The sequence below is a fragment of the Schistocerca cancellata genome, chromosome 8, assembly GCF_023864275.1.
Source record: "Schistocerca cancellata isolate TAMUIC-IGC-003103 chromosome 8, iqSchCanc2.1, whole genome shotgun sequence".
Classification (NCBI taxonomy): domain Eukaryota; kingdom Metazoa; phylum Arthropoda; class Insecta; order Orthoptera; family Acrididae; genus Schistocerca; species Schistocerca cancellata.
In genome coordinates this window covers 429,786,261-429,810,778 of record NC_064633.1, presented here as the reverse complement: position 1 = coordinate 429,810,778, position 24,518 = coordinate 429,786,261, and the positions used below count along the sequence as shown (strand labels likewise).

The following is a 24,518-nucleotide window of genomic DNA, read 5'->3' as shown; positions in this document are numbered from 1 at the left end:
TTTACGTCGACTTCATCATAAATTAAACTTACCAACTTACCCGTTACGGATGTTCTAGAATCTGAGAGTAGGAACACAGATAATGGCCAACGCCCACTTTTTGAAATATTTGCTCATTCCCATATTGTAATTTTCGAAGCTATTCAAGTTAAACCTCTGTTGCTTTCAAGGTAATTACTTCTTTCTTTCCGTAACTTGGCACTAGCTCTGTGACAAGAACGTAGATTTATCGTCATGCGTGATACTTATATAAGGAACTGCCGATAAATGAATTCTTTTACTCACGGCGACTGTATGCACACCACTGTCGTTAGCTTCCTTTTCAGTTACCAAGTGGCTACAGATTGGTCACTTTTCACTATAAATACAAATATTGATCGTCACGAAAATTCCGGAAGTACCCAATATGTCCTGTACCAATGATGCATAAGGGGTGGTACAAACATTTTCCGTTCGAATGCCGCAGAGTGCAGAATCGGTATGCCAGTTAGGAAAAATTGCCGAGTGCATTGAGGCAATCATCTCACTGACGCACTAGGATTCTGTGAAGAAGTTCGTTAACTGCCTGTTTTACATTCTCGTCCGACAGGAATCGTCGACACTTCAAGGACATTTTTAAGGGACGCAGGCGTGATAGTAACGTAAGGGGGGGGGGGATGAGGACTGTAGGACGGGTGCTCGAGAATCTACTGCTTGAGATGTCATAACTTCTGCTGGACACCCAGATAGACTGGCATCTTGTGTCGAATCACGATCATCAAGGAACTTGGCGAACCTTTCCAGAGGGGTGGTTTTCGACAGATATGCTCTCCCATACACATTATTCGTTGTCCGATGGATGCCTACCGGTGTTGTCCATCGGCTGCCAAGAAAAGAATAACAGCACCTTGGTCCTGACAGGAAGCGTATCGTAACAATGTCGCTATGGTTCACGTTGCCGCACCTACCGCACACATACAGGAAAGACACGAATGTCGGACTTGTCGGTGTTTATATACCTGCATCGGAGGCGCTTTCCGTTGCATATACGCTACAGCAACACCCTCAAACGGAAACGTTTTGATCGTCCCTTACAAATATTGATCGCCCCCAATTTACAGCAAGAATCCAAGACCTGCAGGAAAAATGTTGTATGTTACAAATATCATCTCTGCTAGCAAATAATTCATTAATTTTGTGTGTGTAACAAAATCTATGTGTGGACAAGTACATTGATCTGAACTGGTGTTTGCATGAATGACGGAATATGCAAGTGCAGTAATTACAGGCACAGAAAATTGCAGTGGCTTCCTCGTTTTCCCTAAGCGACGTGTACAAGGGGGGGCAACAGATTTGTTTTACAATTCTCAACGTCTACCGGTTCCCTGAAATGATTCAAGATGCTTACGCTAGAAAATGTCACATTTTTTTGTTAAAGATTCCTCATAAGGTTACCTGCCATATGGCTTGTGCTCCTCCGTTCTCATGACAGCTATGTTCGTCTTCATTCATGCAAAGCCTAATGGCGTAAGTGCTGATAATGATTCCATCCGCTAGAAAGAGCAATACTACCGGCTGTATACAAGACCCATTTATAGGTGCACGTCAATTTCCCAGACGTTACCCAACAAATCAAATATTTTATTCGCTTACCTGCTACTGACTTCAAGTGCTGCTCCTGCTTGACATCGAATTCAAGCATTACCCATAACACTTCATTCGGCATCTCGCTTTCAAACAACATCAAAATTGGGCGCTGTTTTCTACAATATGTTAAAAATTTTATCCTTCGATGGGGAATAGTGCTTGCAAGCAACATTTCAGCTCGCATATACCGCGGCATTTTGCTGTCTCTGGTGAAAATTTTCTGAATGATGTGCGTGTTTAACAGACACATTTGACACTACGTGAGCAGCTATTAGCGGTGTAGAAGTTCCTTTCCGGTTTGTTGTGCTTTTTCTGTGCAAATAAAACTGCTTATAAACGAAAAGAGGAACATTGAAAATGGACTGATCTTTTATGTGAAGAGGAGGCCAGGCTTTGTCTATCTGATAGACAACAAGGCCAGAGGAAAATGAAAACTGCAGCTTCAGTGCTATGATAGTGTGGTATGATACTTCTGCGTAGTCGCCGGACTATGGACCGAAAACGAAGAGGGGGACTTGGCCTTCAGGAGCATTCGACTATGTGTTGTGGAAAATGTGGAACTGTTCTTTGCTTTGCCCAATATTGGAATTTTGAAGACAGTTCACATGAATTAGTGCGAAATGCTTTAGCCACAGGAAAAACATTGTAGCATTTATGTTATAGCACATGTGTACCTTTTGTGGGTAATAACACTTAAAGGCACTATAATGTATTTTTAAAAAGAATGGATGCAAAAGTTCTCATTTCACCATAAAGATCTAATTTAAGAAACTTAATATTTTCCTTTCACCATATTTTTGTGTGCCAAACAAAGGGTTAAATAGGTAACCGTATGGCAGGCTCCTGATTCTTAAATATTTAACCGTAACACATGCTTCAGTAGTTTATCACTGATCCTGTAATCGGATACAACCGACACTTTTTACTTTTGTTACGGTCATTATTTAGCACTGATAATTTCGCATTTTCTTTAAAACTTGTCTACATTGAGAGTAAACAATCAGTTTCTGTATCAAATACTAATCAGGTGCAGTTCTTACTGCATTTGACAGCAATTCTCTACTGATGCAATATTCCTGCATCAAACTGTGTCGTCCATTAATAGTTTTAGAGCTACTGACGTTTACCACATAGCACACTTACTTTTTATTCACCTAACAGTAAATTACTCCTGCATGTAACTTCAGAACGACGTGATATTTTCTTCTCGATATGGCACTTCAAACAATTCGTAGTAGACAGTGAACTGTGTTTTCTATGCATGACGTGTGAATCCCACGTTTTCCAGTTGAGCACGTTCCAGAGTCGACTTTGCTGGTGACTAGGACACGCGATGTTCTGAGCATTTGGAAGATGTTTACCGCGTTTTCTGGTAAAAAGCGTTAGGCTGCGAGCTGCGACGTGCAATTTGATATGAAACTTCTCACAGGTTGAAGCTCTTCTGTCCATGTTTGCTTTAACAATATATATGTTTTTGGAAGGGGTCCGTCTTTAGCAAATTACAGTTTTGTTCTTTGTACCAAACATGTTTCACTACAGTTTCAGCATCATCAATGGGCTTTTATTTTATGGCTCTTAAACACAAGGAATGTTCTTTACTGTCTGTATGCATGTAATATTATTTTTTAAATCGTAATTAGAAATTTTTGAACAACGCATAAAATTATGTATTCATACCTTTTTACCACATGGTGTGGTTTTCCTGCTATATTATGTTTTCATCGTGGGGGGTTTTCTTTCACAGTTTGTCATCTGTAACCATATACAACATAGAGTAGAAGAATTATTTAAGCAAAAATTACGATGGCTGTGCTTGAAATTAATTAATTCTATGTGGGAGGTTATGTGTGTGTGTGTGTGTGTGTGTGTGTGTGTGTGTGTGTGTTTGTGTGTGTGTCTGTTTGCATTATGTTTCACTTACGTTTTCTTTTTTCCTCATCTTCTTCACTGTGAAGTTCTGCATATTGAGCTGTCACTGTTGCACTCTTTACCAGCTGGAAAAACAATATGGTGAACACTGAAACAGTTGAAGGTGTACATGGTGGTTATTTTGAATCTTTCAGAGGTGTAGGTGCCATTTTGTGTGTTTGTGTGTGTGCGAGCGCGCGCGCGCGCACGCGCGTGTGTGTGTGTGTGTGTGTGTGTGTGTGTGTGTGTGTGTGTGTTTGTGTGTGTGTGTATGTATGAAAAAGAGAGACAGAGAGAGAGAGAGTAGGTTTGAAGATTTTTTTAAAACTTATTATTTTATTTATTAATTTCTTTTTCAATTTTGTATGTGTGTATGTATGTGTGTGTGTTTGTTTTTTTTTGTGGGGGGGAGGGTTTCTATAGGTTCGTATTATATAATAATTCCTGGATGGCAGAGAGCCGAGCTCCATTACAGAGAGCCATGTATTTATTTATTACTTCTTTTCATTGAACTATGGCTTTTTGTATGTTATAGTTGCCTTCAATAATTAGTTTTTGTGGGGGCTGTTGCTACATTTGAGAATTTTCACGTCACTTTTGATGTCTAGTGGGCTATGTTTCGTGTCCGCAAGGTGTTAATCAAATGTGGAACGACAGCTCCTACATTATAATGCTCTTCTGTGTTCCATGTATCTATTATTAAAGTTTCTTCTACTCTTTCCTGTATAAACTGATTTGCAGTACTGTCATGTTAGTTCGTAAATACCAGAAGTGTTGCGTTAGTCTGCGCTTGTGTTGGATGTTCTTAGTTTTATCTGTGTTGATTTGTCTGTCCTGTAGGCTATTTTAAGACCTTGTCGTTTGAGTTTGTTGCTCACAGAATAGGCGACGTACACAAAGAACAAGGGCTAAAATAGCCTATAGGACAGACAACTCAACACAGATAAAACAAAGGACAGCCAACACAAGCTCAAACAAACACAACAATCACAACCGGTCGCTCGACGAAAGATCCGTACCCAGAGACTGGAAAGTTGCACAGGTCGCACCAATATTCAAGAAAGGTAGTAGGAGTATTTCACTGAATTACAGACCCATATCGTTATCGTCGATAAGCAGCACGATTCTGGAACATATGTTGTATTCGAACATTATGAATTACCTCGAAGAAAACTGTCTATTGAAACATGGCTTCAGAAAACATCGTTCTTGTGAAACACAACTAGCTCTTTATTCACATGATGTGTTTAGTGCTATTGACAAGGGATTTCAGATCGATTCCGTATTTCTGGATTTCCGGAAGGCTTTTAACACTTGACCATACAAGCGGATTGCAGTGAAATTGCTTGCTTATGGAATATAGTCTCATTTATGTGACTGGATTTGTGATTTCCTGTCAGAGAGGTTACAGTTCGTAGTAATTGACGGAAAGTCATGGAGTAAAACAGAAGTGATTTCTGGCGTTCCCCAAGGTAGTGTTGTAGGCCATTTGCTGCTCCTTGTCCATATAAACGATTTCGGAGACAATCTGAGCAGCCGTCTTAGGTTGTTTGCAGAAGACGCTTTCGTTTATCGACTAATAGTCATCAGAAGATGGAAAAAAATTGAAAATCGATTTAGAAAAGATACCTGAATGGTGCGAAAATTGGCAGTTGACCCTGACTAACGAAAAGTGAGGTCATCCGCATTACGGCTGAAAGGAATTCGTTAAACTTCCGTTACACGATAAATCAGTCTAATCTGAAAGCCGTAAATTCAGCTAAATACCTAGGTATTACAATTACGAACAACTTAAATTAGAAGGAAGACAGAAAATATTGTGGGAAAGGCTAACCAAAGACTGCGTTTTATTGGCAGGACACTTAGAAAATGTAACACATCTACTAAGGAGACTGCCTACACTACGCTTGTCGTCCTCTCTTAGAATATTGCTGCGCGGTTTGAGATCCTTATCAGATAGGAGTGACGGAATGGATTAAAGTTAAACTCACACATAAAAATCAACTTGTTGCTGTTAAAAAAACAAAACCGAGCGATATAAAGGCAATTTCAGTGGCGTCCCAAGGAAGTGTGATGTGACCGTTACAGTTAATAATACATATTACTGATCTAGCAGAATGCGCCGGAAGCTCTTTAAGGCTACGAAGATGATGCGGTTGTCTATAAGAAGCTAGCAACCACAGCAGACTGTGGCGGAAAAGGTTCAAACTTTAGCTGGTTAAAGTTATACATAGTAAAATTTTTCTGTTAATTAATAAATTAATGAGGAAACCTTGGGATGCTACAATAACATGTGCCATTAAAAGTTAAAGGGGGTTAAACAATTAAAAAGACATCCTTCCTATTTTAAATAATTTGTTTCATAAACCAACAAAAAACGCCGATATTGGCTACAAATATGGGCAACCATTAACATGAGGGGGAAAAAAGTATTTAAAAACAAGTTTGAAGCGGAAATTTATTTGCAATAATCGGAGGTATTAAGTCCATTGTCAATCCATCACTTTCAGTATGCGTCCAAATACAGCGCTAGATGTACTGAATCTAAATTTGGCTGTTGGCGTCCGCTAAAAATGGACTGTCGCAGAATATGCACGATCTATCCGTCCCAGAAGACGTGCGGTCTTCAGAAAGCTCAAAAACACTTTCCTCGTCGTCTATGGTATAGCCTATCTCATTAGATAATTCGTCACACAAATATAGGTATTTTTTTATGTTGCTGAGTAACAGTCATACAATACTTTTTGAAGGAACATACCGCCATTTGATTGCTTTATTGTTTATTTAAGGTCAACTCATGTTTCAGCTTTATATGCCATTTTCAAGTATTTGATATTATATCTTTAACATATACTGCAGGACACTTCATATGTCGTCATGTTCAAAGTTCACCATAAAGTAATAAAAATATTGGCTTCCCACGAAATTCCTGAGGTAAAATCATCATCTTCAACAGATCAGTGAATAATCTGAAATGTTACAAGATGGTGATTTTATATCCGGCATTTCGTGGGAAGCCAATATTTTTCTTAATTTATGGCCAGCTTTGAGCGTGACAACATGTTAAGTGTCCTGCAATATACTCGTATGTTAAAGGCGCAAAATCACATACATGAAAAAGGCACAAAAGGCAAAAACCTGGGGTGTACTTCCTTTTTCTTCCATGGATTTTTTGCTTCAGTTTTTGATGAGGCAAAGTAGCTGTCTCTTCCTCTTCAGTGACCAGTCCAAGGAACTTGTGAGCTCTCCGTTGAATGTGATCCTGTAATCAAGCAAGCTCTTAGAGAGTTCCGACCTCTGTTTTCTTCTTTTCTTTGCAATTGTCGGTGGGGAAATGTTGAAATGACTAACAAGAGCCGAAGTTCCTCGTTGTGGATCTGATGAGGAAGGTATGAGCAGAGGAAATTATGAAAACATTCTTGACCGTGGAGAGGGTAACCGTGAATTTGTTGCCCAATGCTCTAGGGAAAGAAGTGCCGCAGGGCTTACGAATAGATAGGCTGTATGAATGGTGATTCAGACAAAGATCTACCCAACACCCAACAGCTGCGTCAGCGGTGAAAGGTGCGTTAGTGCCACTGCTCTCTGCTAAGACAAGCGCCATTCGTTTCAAATCTGATGCAGTATAACCAAAAAATCTTTGTTCCTTAGTCAACAAGTATGAAACAAGCTCTTCGTAGACACATGGTCCTAAAAGAGAAGGCCTACCTAGCGTAGCACTTTCAACAGCAGTCGAGTAATATCCGTTTTCTTACTTAAAGTCAGCAGGGTAGAGCGTGGTATATCATATGCTTGTTTTACGGCACCCTGAAAAACAAATCTTGAGCAGATTCCAACCATAATTACAGTAATATAAATTGATCCAAATACAGAACAGCCCATAGTTAGACCCTTCAAGGTAGCCCATATTTGGACCACACTGTGGTTCCTGCAAATCGCCGTATCGGTCATTAGTTAATACAGACAGGACAATGAAAACTGGGAAACTCAAACTATAACGTGCCAGTAATACAGTTTTTCGAACGAACTGCATGCAGGGCTAAGTCAAAATCTAAAGAAAATACACTCGTGGAAATGGAAAAAAGAACACATTGACACCGGTGTGTCAGACCCACCATACTTGCTCCGGACACTGCGAGAGGGCTGTACAAGCAATGATCACAGCACGGCACAGCGGACACACCAGGAACCGCGGTGTTGGCCGTCGAATGGCGCTGGCTGCGCAGCATTTGTGCACCGCCGCCGTCAGTGTCAGCCAGTTTGCCGTGGCATACGGAGCTCCATCGCAGTCTTTAACGCTGGTAGCATGCCGCGACAGCGTGGACGTGAACCGTATGTGCAGTTGACGGACTTTGAGCGAGGGCGTATAGTGGGCATGCGGGAGGCCGGGTGGACGTACCGCCGAATTGCTCAACACGTGGGGCGTGAGGTCTCCACAGTACATCGATGTTGTCGCCAGTGGTCGGCGGAAGGTGCACGTGCCCGTCGACCTGGGACCGGACCGCAGCGACGCACGGATGCACGCCAAGACCGTAGGATCCTACGCAGTGCCTTAGGGGACCGCACTGCCACTTCCCAGCAAATTAGGGACACTGTTGCTCCTGGGGTATCGGCGAGGACCTTTCGCAACCGTCTCCATGAAGCTGGGCTACGGTCCCGCACACCGTTAGGCCGTCTTCCGCTCACGCCCCAACATCGTGCAGCCCGCCTCCAGTGGTGTCGCGACAGGCGTGAATGGAGGGACGAATGGAGACGTGTCGTCTTCAGCGATGAGAGTCGCTTCTGCCTTGGTGCCAATGATGGTCGTATGCGTGTTTGGCGCCGTGCAGGTGGGCGCCACAATCAGGACTGCATACGACCGAGGCACACAGGGCCAACACCCAGCATCATGGTGTGGGGAGCGATCTCCTACACTGGCCGTACACCACTGGTGATCGTCGAGGGGACACTGAATAGTGCACAGTACATCCAAACCGTCATCGAACCCATCGTTCTACCATTCCTAGACCGGCAAGGGAACTTGCTGTTCCAACAGGACAATGCACGTCCGCATGTATCCCGTGCCACCCAACCTGCTCTAGAAGGTGTAAGTCAACTACCTTGGCCAGCAAGATCTCCGGATCTGTCCCCCATTGAGCATGTTTGGGACTGGATGAAGCGTCGTCTCACGCGGTCTGCACGTCCAGCACGAACGCTGGTCCAACTGAGGCGCCAGGTGGAAATGGCATGGCAAGCCGTTCCACAGGACTACATCCAGCATCTCTACGATCGTCTCCATGGGAGAATAGCAGCCTGCATTGCTGCGAAAGGTGGATATACACTGTACTAGTGCCGACATTGTGCATGCTCTTTTGCCTGTGTCTATGTGCCTGTGGTTCTGTCAGTGTGATCATGTGATGTATCTGACCCCAGGAATGTGTCAATAAAGTTTCCCCTTCCTGGGACAATGAATTCACGGTGTTCTTATTTCAATTTCCAGGAGTGTAGTTACGCACTTACTTGTCGTCAGAGTGCAGTCCGCATCGAGGTTTTCATGCGCAAAATCTCAGTGCTCCCAAACACCATGCGATCGCACAACCAGCTGTTTATAGTAGACCTTGGCTTACACCCGCCACGGCCAGGTGGCAGCACTTTCTGTGCCCCGAGATCTGCCAGCCCGTATTTAGACCACGGCCCATGTTTGGACCTTCTCCTATAACGATTTCCGGAAGGACCTACACACGATTGATGAATGGTGTAGGCTTTATCAGTTCACCCTGAACTTAAATAAATATAATATATTTCACATACATAGGAAAGAAATCAGCTAGCACAACTACACTATCGTTGAAAAATTGCTGGAAACAGTAACAACCGTAAAATAACCAGCAAAAGTCTTTCTATCCGGAATTACATTCAGTGGCATGATCACATAAAACAAATAACAGGAAAAGCGGATGCCAGACTGTAATTTGCAGAAAGAATCTTAAGGAAACATAATTCATCTAGTTAATAAATTGCTTAAAAGAAGCTTGTTTGACTGATTCTTGAGTACTGTTTATCAATGTGGGACCCTTATAAGGCAGGACTCATAGATGAGATATAGAAGATTCAACTAAGAGCGGAGCTTTCCTCAAGGGATCGTTTAGACGGTGACAAATTTAGCACCAAGAGCTATTTGCTTCAAATATTACAAACAGCGTTATTGCTGAGACCATTCAATGAAAACTCGCCATAGCAGAATAGAAACTTTATAAGAAAGTGACTTATCTTAATAGCACGTTATTCCCCAGAAGGAGGTCGGTTGTTAAACTGCACTCTAGTAGTAACGCACACTCCGTATGTTAAAAAAGTTTAAATACTAGAATAAAAATAAATAGAGAAAAGTTAAGATGGTGGATTTAATTCTACAACGGAACTACCGACTGCGCAATCACTTTAGCATTATACACAGGACGTCCATAAAACCATGTTCAATTGTCAGAAGGTCCTTTTTTCGGAATTTTCAGTTTGCACGTCACTTTGTGGGCGTTCAAAAAAATGAAATGGTGGTGGCCCTCAACTATGTACCTACAGACTCAGAGTTGAAATCTTTAAGATTTCAACTCTGAGTTTTGGCTGGTTTCATTGTTTAGGAGCTGGGATACGTAGTTGCTGCCGTACAGGCCAAATACTGCTGAGTCTACATTACACAATATGAATATACTCATGGATCGAATGGTCGGAGGTTTCTATTACTCAGCAATTGAGAATTTTGAATGAATAGACAATTATAAATGAAAGATTGCAATTAAATAAAATCTGCAGGTACTATTTTAACGACTTTAAATTATGAGTACGATAGCAGAATTACCTTTAAGAATGCCTTTTATTACTGTAAAACACTTATTGGTGTCGATGGTCCAGCAATTTTAAGTCAAATATAAGTTGAATAACAGGGCAACAGTAGATTCCTACTTCACGTAATTAGTTATGAGCAACAATATAGCTCGCGAGATAGTCCCTTCCAAACGCATACTGCGTCTGCACTGCAGAAGCCACTGGAATCTCACAAGTGCACAGGTCGGCACTACGAAACATTTCTCTCTCTCGCGACCACACGCAATTTGCTCCACTCTCCAAGTCTTTCCAACGACTGTACGTCGCTGCCCCGCGTCCAGCACTCTCCGTGTCGTCTCCCGTATTCCCTCCCACGCCGCACTTCTCAGAACGGCCTCTGTCCTCTCTGGAAACGATGCTCCGCCCCCACTTCCATACAGTCTCTCCACGTGGCCTTTCTGGAACGATCGCTGTGATTGGCTAGAGCGCTCTCGCCCTGTCTCCAAGCCAACGCACACTCACAAATATAATTAAACACATTCTAAATACTGCATTTACATTTAAATAACTTGAGAAGAAAATAAATATTGCTAAGGCTGGACCATAAACACGCTCTAACACACATTATTAAATACATTTTAAATAAACGTATATCAAAGGAACAGAAACAAAAGGTAGGCCAGTAACCTAATGTCTCTGTGCATTCTAAAACGCAGTAAATATATAGCCAATTTTCTTTGTGAATAGCATATCTCGGAAATAAGCAAAGACATAGACGAATAAATATATTTATAAGCATGCCGCTACCGTTTTTTCGTGTAACTGTGGGGTACTTACGGCCTGACGCGATCAATAGTAATCGGCCACTCTGTCCTCCAATAACACATGTACTATTCAAGTTACATGCCTGTAATTCAAAAAATTTTAGATGTACACTTATAACTTTCTAGAGACAAGTCGATCGACAAAATCAGATGAACTGTTAAGATTTTAGAAATTCGTTTCTGGGTGTTACTTGTATAATTTACGGTCAGATACTAAACTTTAAACTAATTAAGATATTGAAAATCTGATTACACCATAAGAATCGTCGTGGAAATAATTTTAATGTACATGTTTCTTTTTGAGGTATCATAATTCCTCTGGCTACTATTAATTTCTACATGAACTGTGAAATGTCTGCTATTTTTAGGTGTGTCCATTGATGAGAGGTTAAACTGGAAGCAACACATTGATGGTCTGCTGAAACGTCTGAGTTCAGCTACGTATGCTATTAGGGTTATTGCAAATTTTGGTGATAAGAATCTCGGTAAATTAGCTTACTATGCCTACTTTCATTCACTGCTTTCGTATGGCATCATATTCTGGGGTAATTAACCGCTGAGTAGAAAAGTATTCCTTGCTCAAAAACGTGTAATCAGAATAATTGCTGGAGCCCACACACGGTCAACCTGCAGACATCTATTTAAGGATCTAGGGATCCTCACAGTAACCTCAAAGTATATATATTCACTTATGAAATTTGTTATTAATAATCCAACCCAGTTCAAAAGTAAGAGCAGTGTGCATAGCTATAACACCAGGAGAAAGGATGATCTTCACTATGCAGGGTTAAATCTGACTTTGGCACAGGAAAGGGTAAATTATGCTGCCACAAAAGTCTTTGGTCACCTACCAAACAGCATCAAAAGCCTGACAGATAGCCAACTAACATTTAAAAATAAATTAAAAGAATTTCTAGATGAGAACTCCTTCTACTCATTGGCTGCATTTTTAGACATAAATTAAGGGAAAAAAAAACAACAACTTAATCATTAGTGTCATGCAATATATTGTGTAATGTAATATCTTGTACAGACATCTTTTATTAACCTGACACGTTCCACATCATTACGAAGTGTCGTATTCATGATCTATGGAACAAGTATTAATCTAATCTAATCTTATGTTTTCACAAAGTCCGCCGTCTTTGGGACTCCCGGCATGTCTCCTTCATCAACACAGTGTCACCATGGAATTCCCATCCACGCGGTCGTTGGACAACGCACTGGGGCTACCCCTCTTGTCCGACAACATGCGGTCGGCCTGCCAATTCCGAACTTAAAATATTTTCAGGTCTCCACAACTCGCCCGCACCTGACAACTTTCACATCTTCGGTAAGGTGAACCATCAGAGACTCATTCTACTCTGTGTCTTTGCGTGGTAGGTTCGCATTTGTAGCACTAAATCTCCTCCCCGGTGATGACTTTTTCCTGAAAAGAATTGTCCGCGCTTTTCTTTTCATTCCAACAGCAGGCGTCCGTGCCGTGCCATGCTTTTGTTCAGGAAGTAAAGTCTGTGGGATAGTCTATCCGCGCTACAGTCTGGAACCGCACGACCGCTCCGGTCGCAGGTTCGAATCCTGCCTCGGGCATGGATGTGTGTGATGTCCTTAGATTAGTTATGTTTAAGTAGTTCTAAGTTCTAGGGGACTTATGACCACAGTAGTTGAGTCCCATAGTGCTCAGAGCCATTTGAACCATTTGATAGTCTTTCCACACACTTCTCTCTTCTTCAGACATTCTGAGGAGTGTCTTGAACATTCGATTTGAAGATGTTCAGTTTGTTACTTCATTGTGATATGTGATACAACAACGCTGTCTCACAACGGTCTGACGTCCGCTACTTAACACTGGCGGCTGGTGAATGATGCACGTCTGTTATTTGCAGCAGTTGGTACAAGCTCTCCAAGTAGTTACTGTTCAGGAGACGCTTATACACAAGGAATAAAATCAGTCTCGGGACTTTTGGGCGAGTGTTGTAAGCGTAATGAAATACATGTCCGAAGTCTAGGAATCCACCGATGATCACGTTATAGAAGGAGGCATATAACGTTGACGGATTCATAACTCTTTTTCAGAATTACTTCATAATGAGATGAATGTTTTGTTTCGATTCTTATTTCAGTGACAAACAAAATGTGGATATTTAAGTGTTTTCTGTTAGAAGTCTAGTTAGTTGCAGAGACTGAAGCAAGTCACACTTGCTTCCATATAGCTTCATTTTGAAATGGTTTGGGACTGTCACTGTCACACATTGGAATACCTTCCTGCACACCATCTGCATATTGTTTTGGCCTTATGTTTCACACCCGATTAAACGTAAAGCACACGCTACAAGTAAGAAATTAGTTTGTTTCAGCATGGCCACGAGCACGGCATGTTGCGAAGCGGAATGCAGGCCAGTAAAAGACGACAGTTAATTAGTCGGCGCATTTCGCTTGTGTCACGCAATCCTCTCCTGGTTATCCACTTGAGCTGAGTGGCTTCCCTTCAGGAAGCAAATTACTCATATCTAGAAACAAGCTAACGTTCTCGTGGAATTATTGTATGCTGTTGCTGCGATAGTTAAGGCATAGTGTGATACGAGCCATCTCAAACTTCCTAGAACAATCACTATACGCTCTACTTTAATTCACTATAGCTGCATTTTCTTCTAGAAATCAACGTTTTATCTACTGCTTAAATACTTCCTCATACATACTCAAGCACTAAAGAAAACGATATAGGCATGCGTATTCAAATACAGAGATATGTAAACAGGCAGAATACGGTACGTTGCCGAACGTCTGTGAAAGAAAACAAGTATCTGGCGCAGTTCTTATATTGGTTACTGCTGCTAAAATTGAAGTTTATCAAGATTTATGTGAGTTTGAACGTGGCGTTATAGCCAGTGCAGGAGCGATGAGACACAGCATCTCTAAGGTAGAGAGTCTACCGTGAGTATCAGGAATCCGGTAAAACATCAAATCTCCGACATCACTGCTGCCGGAAAAAAGATCCTACAATAACCGGGCCAAGAACGACACAAGAGATTCGTTCAACGTCACAGAAGTGCAAGCCTTCCGAAAATTGCTGCAGATGTCAATGCTGGGCCATCAAAAAGTATCAGCCGGCGAACCATTCAACCAAACATCATCGATATGGGCTTTCGGAGCTGGAGGTCCACTTATGTATCCTTGATGACTGCACGACACAAAGCGTTACGCCTCGGTTGGGCCCGTCAACACCGACATTGGGCTGTTGATGACTGGAAACATGTTGCCTGGTCGACGAGTTTCGTTCCAGATTGTTTCGAGCGGATGGACGTGTTCGGGTATGGAGACAACCTCATGAATCAATGGACCCTACATGTCAGCAGGGGACTGTTCAAGCTTGTGGAAGCTCTGTAATGATGTGGGGCATGTGCTGTTGGTGTGATATGTCTAGATACGGCCCTGACAAGTGCCATGTAAACATCCTGTCTGATCACCTGCATCCGTTCATGTCTATCGTGCATTTCGACGGACTTAGGCAACACCCCATACGTTGAGAGTTGCTACAGAGTGGCTCCAGGAAACTCTTCTGCGTTTAAACACTTCCGCTGGCCTTCAAACTCCCCAGACATTAGAATTATTGAGAATATCTGAGATGCCCTTCTAACGTGCTGTTCAGAAGGAATCTCCACCCCATCGTACTCTTACGGATTTACGGACAGCCCTGCAGGAATCATGTTGTCAGTTCCCTCCAGCACTACAACAAATACAGGGTTATTACAAATGACTGAAGCGATTTCACAGCTCTACAATAACTTTATTATTTGAGATATTTTCACAATGCTTTGCACACACATACAAAAACTCAAAAAGTTTTTTTACGCATTCACAAATGTTCGATATGTGCCCCTTCAGTGATTCGGCAGACATCAAGCCGATAATCAAGTTCCTCCCACACTCGGCGCAGCATGTCCCCATCAATGAGTTCGAAAGCATCGTTGATGCGAGCTCGCAGTTCTGGCACGTTTCTTGGTAGTGGAGGTTTAAACACTGAATCTTTCACATAACCCCACAGAAAGAAATCGCATGGGGTTAAGTCGGGAGAGCGTGGATGCCATGACATGAATTGCTGATCATGATCTCCACCACGGCCGATCCATCGGTTTTCCAATCTCCTGTTTAAGAAATGCCGAACATCCTGTTGAAAGATAAAGTCGGCGCTGTCGGTCTCCAGTTGTGGCATGAGTCAATTTTCCGCGGGCTACGCGTGGAACTTGCCCGCACGCGTTCAACCGTTTCTTCGCTCACTGCAGGCCGACCCGTTGATTTCCCCTTACAGAGGCATCCAGAAGCTTTAAACTGCGCATACCATCGCCGAATGGAGTTAGCAGTTGGTGGATCTTTGTTGAACTTCGTCCTGAAGTGTCGTTGCACTGTTATGACTGACTGATGTGAGTGCATTTCAAGCACGACATACGCTTTCTCGGCTCCTGTCGCCATTTTGTCTCACTGCGCTCTCGAGCGCTCTGACCGCAGAAACCTGAAGTGCAGCTTCAGCCGAACAAAACTTTATGAGTTTTTCTACGTATCTGTAGTGTGTCGTGACCATATGTCAATGAATGGAGCTACAGTGAATTTATGAAATCACTTCAATCATTTGTAATAGCCCTGTATTAGTCGAGTCAATGCCACGTCGCATTGCGGCACTTGTGCGTGCTCGTGGCAGCCCGATATTAGGCAGGTGTGCCAGTTTCTTTGGCTATTCAGTGTATTTATAGTCTCTGGTGATTTTCCGTATCTCTGCATGCCGCCTGTATCACTGGTCATCCACAACGACGGATACACCATCTTTAGACTTAAACGTCACATGCCCTAAATATACATAATACTCCGCGAAGCAATATGTAGTACGTAGCCGAGGTTACTTTTGTTAGGCACCATATTAAGAAACTCCTCGCTCCATTAACGGGTGGAGATAATAAGATAGTGTGTACGCCTGTGTTAAACCCGGTTTTAACTATAAACTTTATCTGCGCCACATCTGTGGACTAGATAAGTAAAGATGTAAAGAAAATTGGTAATTTCTGCATTGTTGTTTACTAATCAGGTTCTTGCGATATAAACGTCTTTGTTCGTGTGTGTGCCACAACACTTCTGTTACACACTTTCAGCATCAAAGAAGCCTCTATGGAAAGAGAAGGTCACGTTACATTTCCTGTCCTCGACGCCGGCGGCTGTGGCAGAGCGGTTCTAGGCGCTTCAGTCCGGAACCGCGCTGCTGCTACGGTCGCAGGTTCCAATCCTGCCTCGGACATGGATGTGGGTAATGCCCTTAGGTTAGTTAGGTTTAAGTAGTTTTAAGTCTAGGGGACTGATGACCACTAATGCTAAGTCCCTTAGTGCTTAGAGCCATTTTGAACCTCTTCTCGACGTTCTCGTCCGCCACAGTCGAAATACAAGTTTTGTGTACATTGTAAACAGGTAATCTACGCACACCGACCTGTACTTACACGTTACCGGCCATCCTCACCCGGCACAGAATCAGATGCCGATGCCTAGCTGAGCCCCCTACGCAGAATCTTCAGGAACAACGGTGACAACTACCGCCAAATAAATGAAGTGATCTCAAGCGTGAATCGCAATAAGACCGCCGACGAGCAGTAGGAAAAGAATGTTGCTTTTTTGCCCTTCTGTGGGTCCTTGTCCGGCAAGAAAAGCCTCCTGATGAAAAGACGAACGATCAAATCCCCTGCTGACATGTAGGGTCCATGGATTCCGTCAAAATTCTGACAGTTGCTGAATGCAGTTAAATGTGCGGCAGTACTCAGAACGCCTTGAGTGGACAAGTTACCTTGGCAGTGTGGCCGTTCTGACGTCGGACAAACAGTGTGCACTAGGGAACAACGGAAGGAGGTTTTATCACCTGTGGTATCCCCAAATATCCGCTTTAACTGAGTGTGCTCTAGAAAACGTACATCGAATTAAATTTGACGAAATATTTGTCGTGACACGCACTAACGGCTTCTGGAACCATGTAATTAAAGAAGCCATCGAAAGAAAAATCACTGACAACACAGCTAACAGAGACAGCGGCAGCAACTCATCGCCGCTTGAGATCCAACGATCGCGAAGTTGAAGCGGGCACATCCAATCCGGAGTCAACGACTGTCTATATGCGCCGATGGCGTGAGCGCCTGTGACGTCAGAGCCTACAGCTCGAGGCCCACGAGAAAGACTGGCCGTAGCGGTTACGTCAGAGCACGTGACACTGCAGGTGTTACGAGTGCAAGCAGGCGTCTCTGGCGGGGAGCGAGTACCTGTTTCCGACGAGTTTAATACGAGGGTCACTCCAAAAGAAATGCACACTATTTTTGTGAAAATACAGTTTTCATTCTGCATGTGTGAAAGTTTTACAGTGTGTAGATACATCCTTCACGCTTGTTTTCAAACTTAGTTCAACCTGTTCCCGTCAGTGGCGCCGTCATAGCATGTCTTAAAGATCGTTGCTACACTTGACGTTCGTCAGAAGCAACGTGTTGTCATAGAATTCCTGTGCTGTGAAAACGAGACATTGGGAAACATCCACAAGAGATGCTGCTGTCGATCGCAGTACAGTTAGTCGGTGGGCAAGCAGGTTACTTGATGAAAGCGGGCACTGCAATATTGAGGATTGTCCTCGCAGCGGCAGGCCGCGTACTGCACACAATCCAGACAACGTGCAGAGAGGTAACGAATTGGTGACTGCTGACAGACACAGCGCAGCTAACGAATTGTCACGCTACATTGGGATACGGGAAGGAAGTGTTTGCAGAATACTGAAAGTGTTGGCTCTAAAAAAAAGGTTTGTGCGAGGTGGATTCCCAGGGTGTTGAAAGTGGCTCACACTGAAACAAGAAAAAAGGAATGCAGCGAACTTTTGGAACAGTACGAGAGTGGTGGAGATGAATTTCTTGGAAGAATTGTGACAGGTGATGAAACATGGCTAAATCATTTTTCACCAGAGACGAAGAGGCAATCAATGGAGTGGCATCATGCAAATTCACCCAAGAAAAAAAAATTCAAAACCACGCCTTCTGCTGGAAAAGTTATGGCTACGGTGTTTTTCGATTCCGAAGGACTCTTGCCTGCGGACATCATACCAAGTGGAACCAATATAAATTCTGATGCATATGTAACGACACTGAAGAAACTTCTAGCTCGACTGAGTCGTATTCGACCACATATGCAAAAGCAGGATGTTTTGCTGTTGCACGACAATTCACGGCCACATGTCAGTCAAAAAACTATGAAAGCAATCACAGAACTCGGATGGACAACACTGAAACACCCGTCTTACAGTCCTGACCTGGCTCCATGTGACTATCATCTCTTTAGGAAACTGAAAGACTCTCTTCGTGGAACAAGGTTTGAAGATGATGACTCCCTTGTGCACGTTGCCAAACAGTGGCTCCAACAGGTTGGTCCAGAATTTTACCGTGCGGGTATACAGGCGCTGGTTGCAAGATGGCGTAATGTAGTTGAGAGGGATGGAAATTATGTCGAGAAATGAAAATATTGTTCGTAAAGGATGTATCTACATACTGTAAAACTTTCAAACGTGTAGAATAAAAGATGGATGTAAAGGAAAATAGTGTGCATTTCTTTTGGAGTGACCCCTCGTAATTCCTGACTGCGTGTTTAAATACATACATGTTCTCGATAGCACACGACAAAAAGATACCATTAGGGAGTCCTTTTAAATTAAATATCGATTTCCTGTGGGCCCTGCAACGGAGCCGAGCGTTTGCATGTAGGGGACAAGCCGACTAGTGTGACGTCTCAAGTTCGTCGCCGGGCCCGGAGTGGTTGGTCGAAATCTTGTGACATTTTAACCACTCGATGCGCCCAGAAACCCGAAAACATTTTCTTCAAACAAACCTCTGACTGTTCACACTGCATACCTCTGTCCTTCCGGCCTAAAATGGATAACAAATGTTTGCACAGTGCTCAAATAAAGACCGCGCAATCGTTTTGCAAGCATCCGTTTGTGGACGAACTGAAGTCTGTCAGTATCGTACCAATGAACTGTAGCCAACCATTTTCTTTGTTCCACTTAATAAAATTTCTTCGTGGGTCAAACTGCAATCGGTGAATTGTCTGAGAACTACAACTGATAGTATCTGCTGCGTCATTAACGTACATGACTGACAGCAACCATCCTATTACACTACCACGAGGCTGACCAGATATTAGATTCTGTAAATGACTCTCCATCCAGACTAATGTGAAGTGTCCCGCCCTTCAGGAGTTCATCATCTTGTCGACAACTTGATAACTGTTCTCATTTGAACGTATTTCCTCAAGGACGCCTCGATGCAGTACTGAATAGAATGATATTTAGAAGTCTAGAACCATCACATCAACCCGGTTTGAAGAAAGTGAGTTATGTTCCACATGACCCATGTTTTCGGAATCCACATAGATATCCATGAATAAGGCCATTTTGTTCCAGCTAAATCGTAATGTCAGAGCTCGGTATATGTTCAGATTACTGATACAAATGGTTCTGGGTGATTTACGATGTTTATTCTGGTTTCAGTATCACTTGGTGCTCTTTTTCCCCATTACTCTTGCTGTCATCCAAAGAAGGTGATATCTGTTCGTGAATGTCAGATAACTGTCTTCTTCTTCGCAAGGACTAAACATAGGCAATCAGTTCTTCTCTTCGTGCTAACAACTTGGCCTTCAGATGAACGTGTCTATTTATAAATGCAAAGACTCAGAGTTTAATTATGTTAGCTGAATCTATATTGAATAACAGTAGCCTAAAGTAAGAGGACTATAATATAACAGTAAAGAAAGTAGAAGTAATAAAAGCCAAATATCTGTCATAAAAACAATGTTTGTGTCAGATAACACGCGACTATATCAAAGCAGTGTGGAGATAAGAGAATACAAACGGTGTGCTGTAATGCCAGGGTCGTTGATTCCTTGTAAGCCGTATTAAGATGAAATACATGTAAGGATAAATAGCGTTAAATTGTGTTTGCATGTGAAGTAAGCCAAAAACAAATTTTATTAAATATTGACTCTGGATACAAGAAGGTCAAATATTCCTGCTGGGCTCTCAGCATATGACGTGTATATAGTAAGCCCCCTTTTGCTTGCTGAAGAAAAAGCACCAGCATGTTAGTAGAATATCAAGTGTTTACGATAGAGAAAAAGTAAAAAAGTTGGAAGTTGACCGAGAGTAAATAGATGACTCACAACTACGGTCAGGGTATGACTGAGAAATGTGTTATACTGGCAGAGGTGCTAAGATCATTATGTTGCGTTCCTTAAATCCACAGTATACGTCAGTAAACATAATCAACCTACCATCATATAACTGATCATTGCACCAAATATTTTGCTTTCCGTGCCATAGTTATTAGGCTGTGTAAGTGAGTACTATAAATTAGAATATAGAGCAAACTGATACTCCAAGAAGAGTTTGGTTCTATTAAGCTTATGAATACAGGGGGAGAGCTACAAAATTTAATAATAGAAGTCAGAACTGAAGCGGGAAAGAGGAGTTAGGATACTTCGGATACCTGCGTAGGTTTGTGGACCCTGCAAAGAGTCTTATATATTGCAAAGTGAAATAATGTGTTCGAAATTCTGAAAGAAGCATACTGAAGTTCTAAATAGCTAATGACGTATGAGAAGTCAGAAAGTAATTTGTGATAGTAGTAAGACCTGTGTACGACTGTGTTGATGTTTTTGTGTAAGGATTGAGGATGAATTCCTTGTCTTAACTATTTTATATTCACTTTATTTGACACTTATGAAGCACAACTTTCCACATGCGCCTCTACCATAAGTATGGGTTTAAATACGTACTAGATCTTGAATTTTGGTTCACTTACACTTCGATGTAAAGCTCCGATCAGAACTATCTGGCTACGACAGCTGGCTAAAATCTCAAGTGTAGGGAAGCTATCACTGTGCTCGAATTCAGTCCTCCTCCGGTGTGGCCTCTATAGGGCGACTTGTAGCCATTTCACGAATTGTGTTTTTTCTTCTGCTCCCAGAACCCCTTCATCTTTTCTCTTCTTCTTCTTCTTCTTCTTCTCTTCTCCTCTTCGTGCTATTCAAAGATCTTCATTAAATTCTTCTCCACTCTGCTCGCTGTTGACTCAATTTTAACTTCCAATATCCTCCTCTGTTCGTTGATATCTGGTACGTTGATCGGTTTGCACTTGCTTCTCCAATTTTCCTTCCCTTCTATCATAATTCCCATTTCAGATCAATTATTTTGATTTCTACAAATCAATCAGTTCCTTTCTTTCCTCTTGTTCCACCTGCTGCTTTCCATACTGCTTTGCTCATTCTGCTCATACTTATCCAGATTACATGGCCCTTCATTCTTTCCGTTTTCAGGGTTCTGCCTCCTGACTGTATCCTCATGCTACTGCGGTACAGAACTATCCTAGGTCCTGGCAAACATATCTCCCTATCTCTGCTAGGGCTGCGGCTGGTCCCGGCGGAGGTTCGAGTCCTCCCTCGGCCATGGGTGTGTGTGTTTGTCCTTAGGATAATTTAGGTTGAGTAATGTGTAAGCTTAGGGGCTGATGACCTTAGCAGTTAAGTCCCATAAGATTTTACACACATTTGAACATCTGCTAGGGCCCATATGATTTTTCCTTCTTCAACATGTAGTTGTTCTGTACCCTGTCTTCCTAGTGTTATCGTCTCTGCAGTAATTGCACCGCATTCCTCGCCGTTTCCCTGTAGTAGCTGACGTTTGCGACCGTAGATACATTATTTTTATTGTATGTCTCACTGATTAAATAGAAGGCTCACACCAATTTCTTCAGCATGTCTGTTGTTCTTTCTCTGCTACATTCAGAACTGTCAATAAATGTGAGCTCTGCGCATGCATTACTTTCGCCAATGCAGCGAGGGATTTCCTCAAGCATGTGTGTGATATGCGTCAGCAGCTATATGAAGGCAAGCAAATGAGTAACGGGAAGTAGTTCGTTTATAAGCTTGACTTATTTATAACTGGGGCCTACTCGTATTGAAGAAGCAATTGGCGTCCCAGCAGTGACTGCGGAAATGTGAATAAGAGCGGAGAAAGTCCTCATATTGTCCAAAATCTCATAATGCCAGAAGCAACTACCAAGGACGAACGCCAATTATATTGCCAATAATTGTGTTAGCTACGGGAGTTGGTAGAATCTCTCAATTGCCGCTTCAACTCGCTTAATGAAAGATTATGAAACACTTAAATCTGTCTTTTATTCTCACGTCAAAGTTCCACCATGGAGTAGATTTTAAGGTTTATGACTGCAAAACCATTATCAGACAGTAGGGCTTGACAGCATAATGTACCGTCTATTGATACACGCATTTTTAAAACAATGTATAAACGCTCTGAATACGTCTTAACAAACACATTGTCACGATCTTATTTCAACTTTCCATGTCATTTAATGTCAAAGATTTAGAAATGTGGGGGAATAGCGGGCCATGAAAGTTCTTCGATGTTTTCTATTGTTTTCTACATATTACGTGAGGTATTTTACAGAGGTTTTTTCTTTGGTATGTAAGGAAACGTTTCATGAGCTTGTATTTGCTGGGTTAATAATAAATAAACGAATTAACAAGTGCCATAAAAATACTGTAATGCGTGTGATTTCAATTAAAATACTTTTTTCATATGTGAAATTGCCGTTCATTAAACACATGTTATCATTATCGATGTTTTCGACGGAATAAGACCTTGGAAAGAATAAAATTCACATCGCAGGCTTATAGTAGCTCCTAATTCATTTATTAAGACTGTGGTAAGATTCGCATATAGTAACTGATTAAATATTTTCAGTCTTTCTTCTTACACCTCGGAAATCGTATATACATACAGATTAAATATATTCAGTCTTTCATCTTACACCTCAGAAGATAGTTTCATTAACCGTAGCATCACGAAGCTCGGATCTATCACAGGGATTTCTGAGGGCGTGGGGGGGGGGCAAAAATTGCCCTCATTTTCTTTTCACTTTTTAACATTGTTTTGTTTGTTTGTCTGTTTTGATTATTTAACGAACTAGGAACTTCTTTACTAGGTTGCAACACACATTACATAGTTATCAGGAACATTATAAGAAATAAAAATACAATAAATAAAGTAATGAATATGAGAAATATTATTATACTTTTATCATGAAATTAACACTTTCGCATATTTCAGACCTATATTCAGAAATCATAAATGAACGTGCAATAGAAAAACACAAATAAGAGAACAGAAAATCGAAGTCAGAAATTACTATTGAGTTTTTCCTTCCTACTCAATTTCACTTTCAATTTCACAACCTTTGCGTATGATTGTTTATGCACAATGGATGGAACACACATACTTTGGACCCCTGCAACAAACTATAGACACTTTTGTCATCTTGTCTTTTTCCTTTTTAGAGTTATTACCCTTCAAACAGGTGTGACATCTTTCTCTTGAATAAAATTCAACAGACTGAACAGTTGCAGTAACGCTGGGCAACGTTTTCCCTAGAACACCTTCCAATGCAAAGATGATAGGCTTTTGTAAACCCATGATATTCTTTGCTCTCACTTCCACACCTGGCCTAACGAGCTGTTGACCTAATTCTTGCAGATATAGCCTTCTTACGTTATGCGTCTTCTTATTCCAGTTTGGATTGTTTATCATGAAAATTGTTCCAGTGTTGAGACAGGCAATGTCTGTAGTTGTTGTGGTCTTCAGTCTTGAAACTGGTTTGATGCTGCTCTCCATACTACTCTATCCTGTGCAAGCTTCTTCGTCTCCCAGTACCTACTGCAACCTACATCCTTCTGAATCTGCTTAGTGTATTCATCTCTTCGTCTCCCTTTACGATTTTTACCCTCCACGCTGCTCTCCAGTACTAAATTGATGATCCCTTGATGCCTCGGAACATGTCCTATCAACCGATCCCTTCTTCTAGTCAAATTGTGCCACAAACGCCTCTTCTCCCCAAATTCTATTCACTACCTCCTCATTAGTTACGTGATCTACCCATGTAATCTTCAGAATTCTTCTGTAGCACCACATTTCGAAAGCTTCTATTCTCTTCTTGTCCAAACTATTTATCGTCCATGTTTCACTTCCGTACAAGGCTACACTCCATACAAATACTTTCAGAAACGACGTCCTGACTCGATGTTAAAAAATTTCTCTTCTCCAGAAACGCTTTACTTCCCATTGCCAGTCTACATTTTATATCCTCTCTACTTCGACCATCATCAATTACTTTGCTCCCCAAATAGCAAAACTCCTTTACTACTTTAAGTGTCTCATTTCCTAAACTAATTCCCTCAGCATCACCAGACTTAATTCGATTACATTCCATTATCCTCGTTTTTCTTTTGTTG

General features: G+C 41.9%; 1 long non-coding RNA gene across 1 annotated transcript in view; it reads left to right on the top strand.

Annotated features, from left to right (window-relative positions):
- Positions 1-24,518, top strand: part of LOC126095141 (uncharacterized) — a 163,241-nt gene that overhangs the window by 562 nt on the left and 138,161 nt on the right. The window lies entirely within an intron of this gene.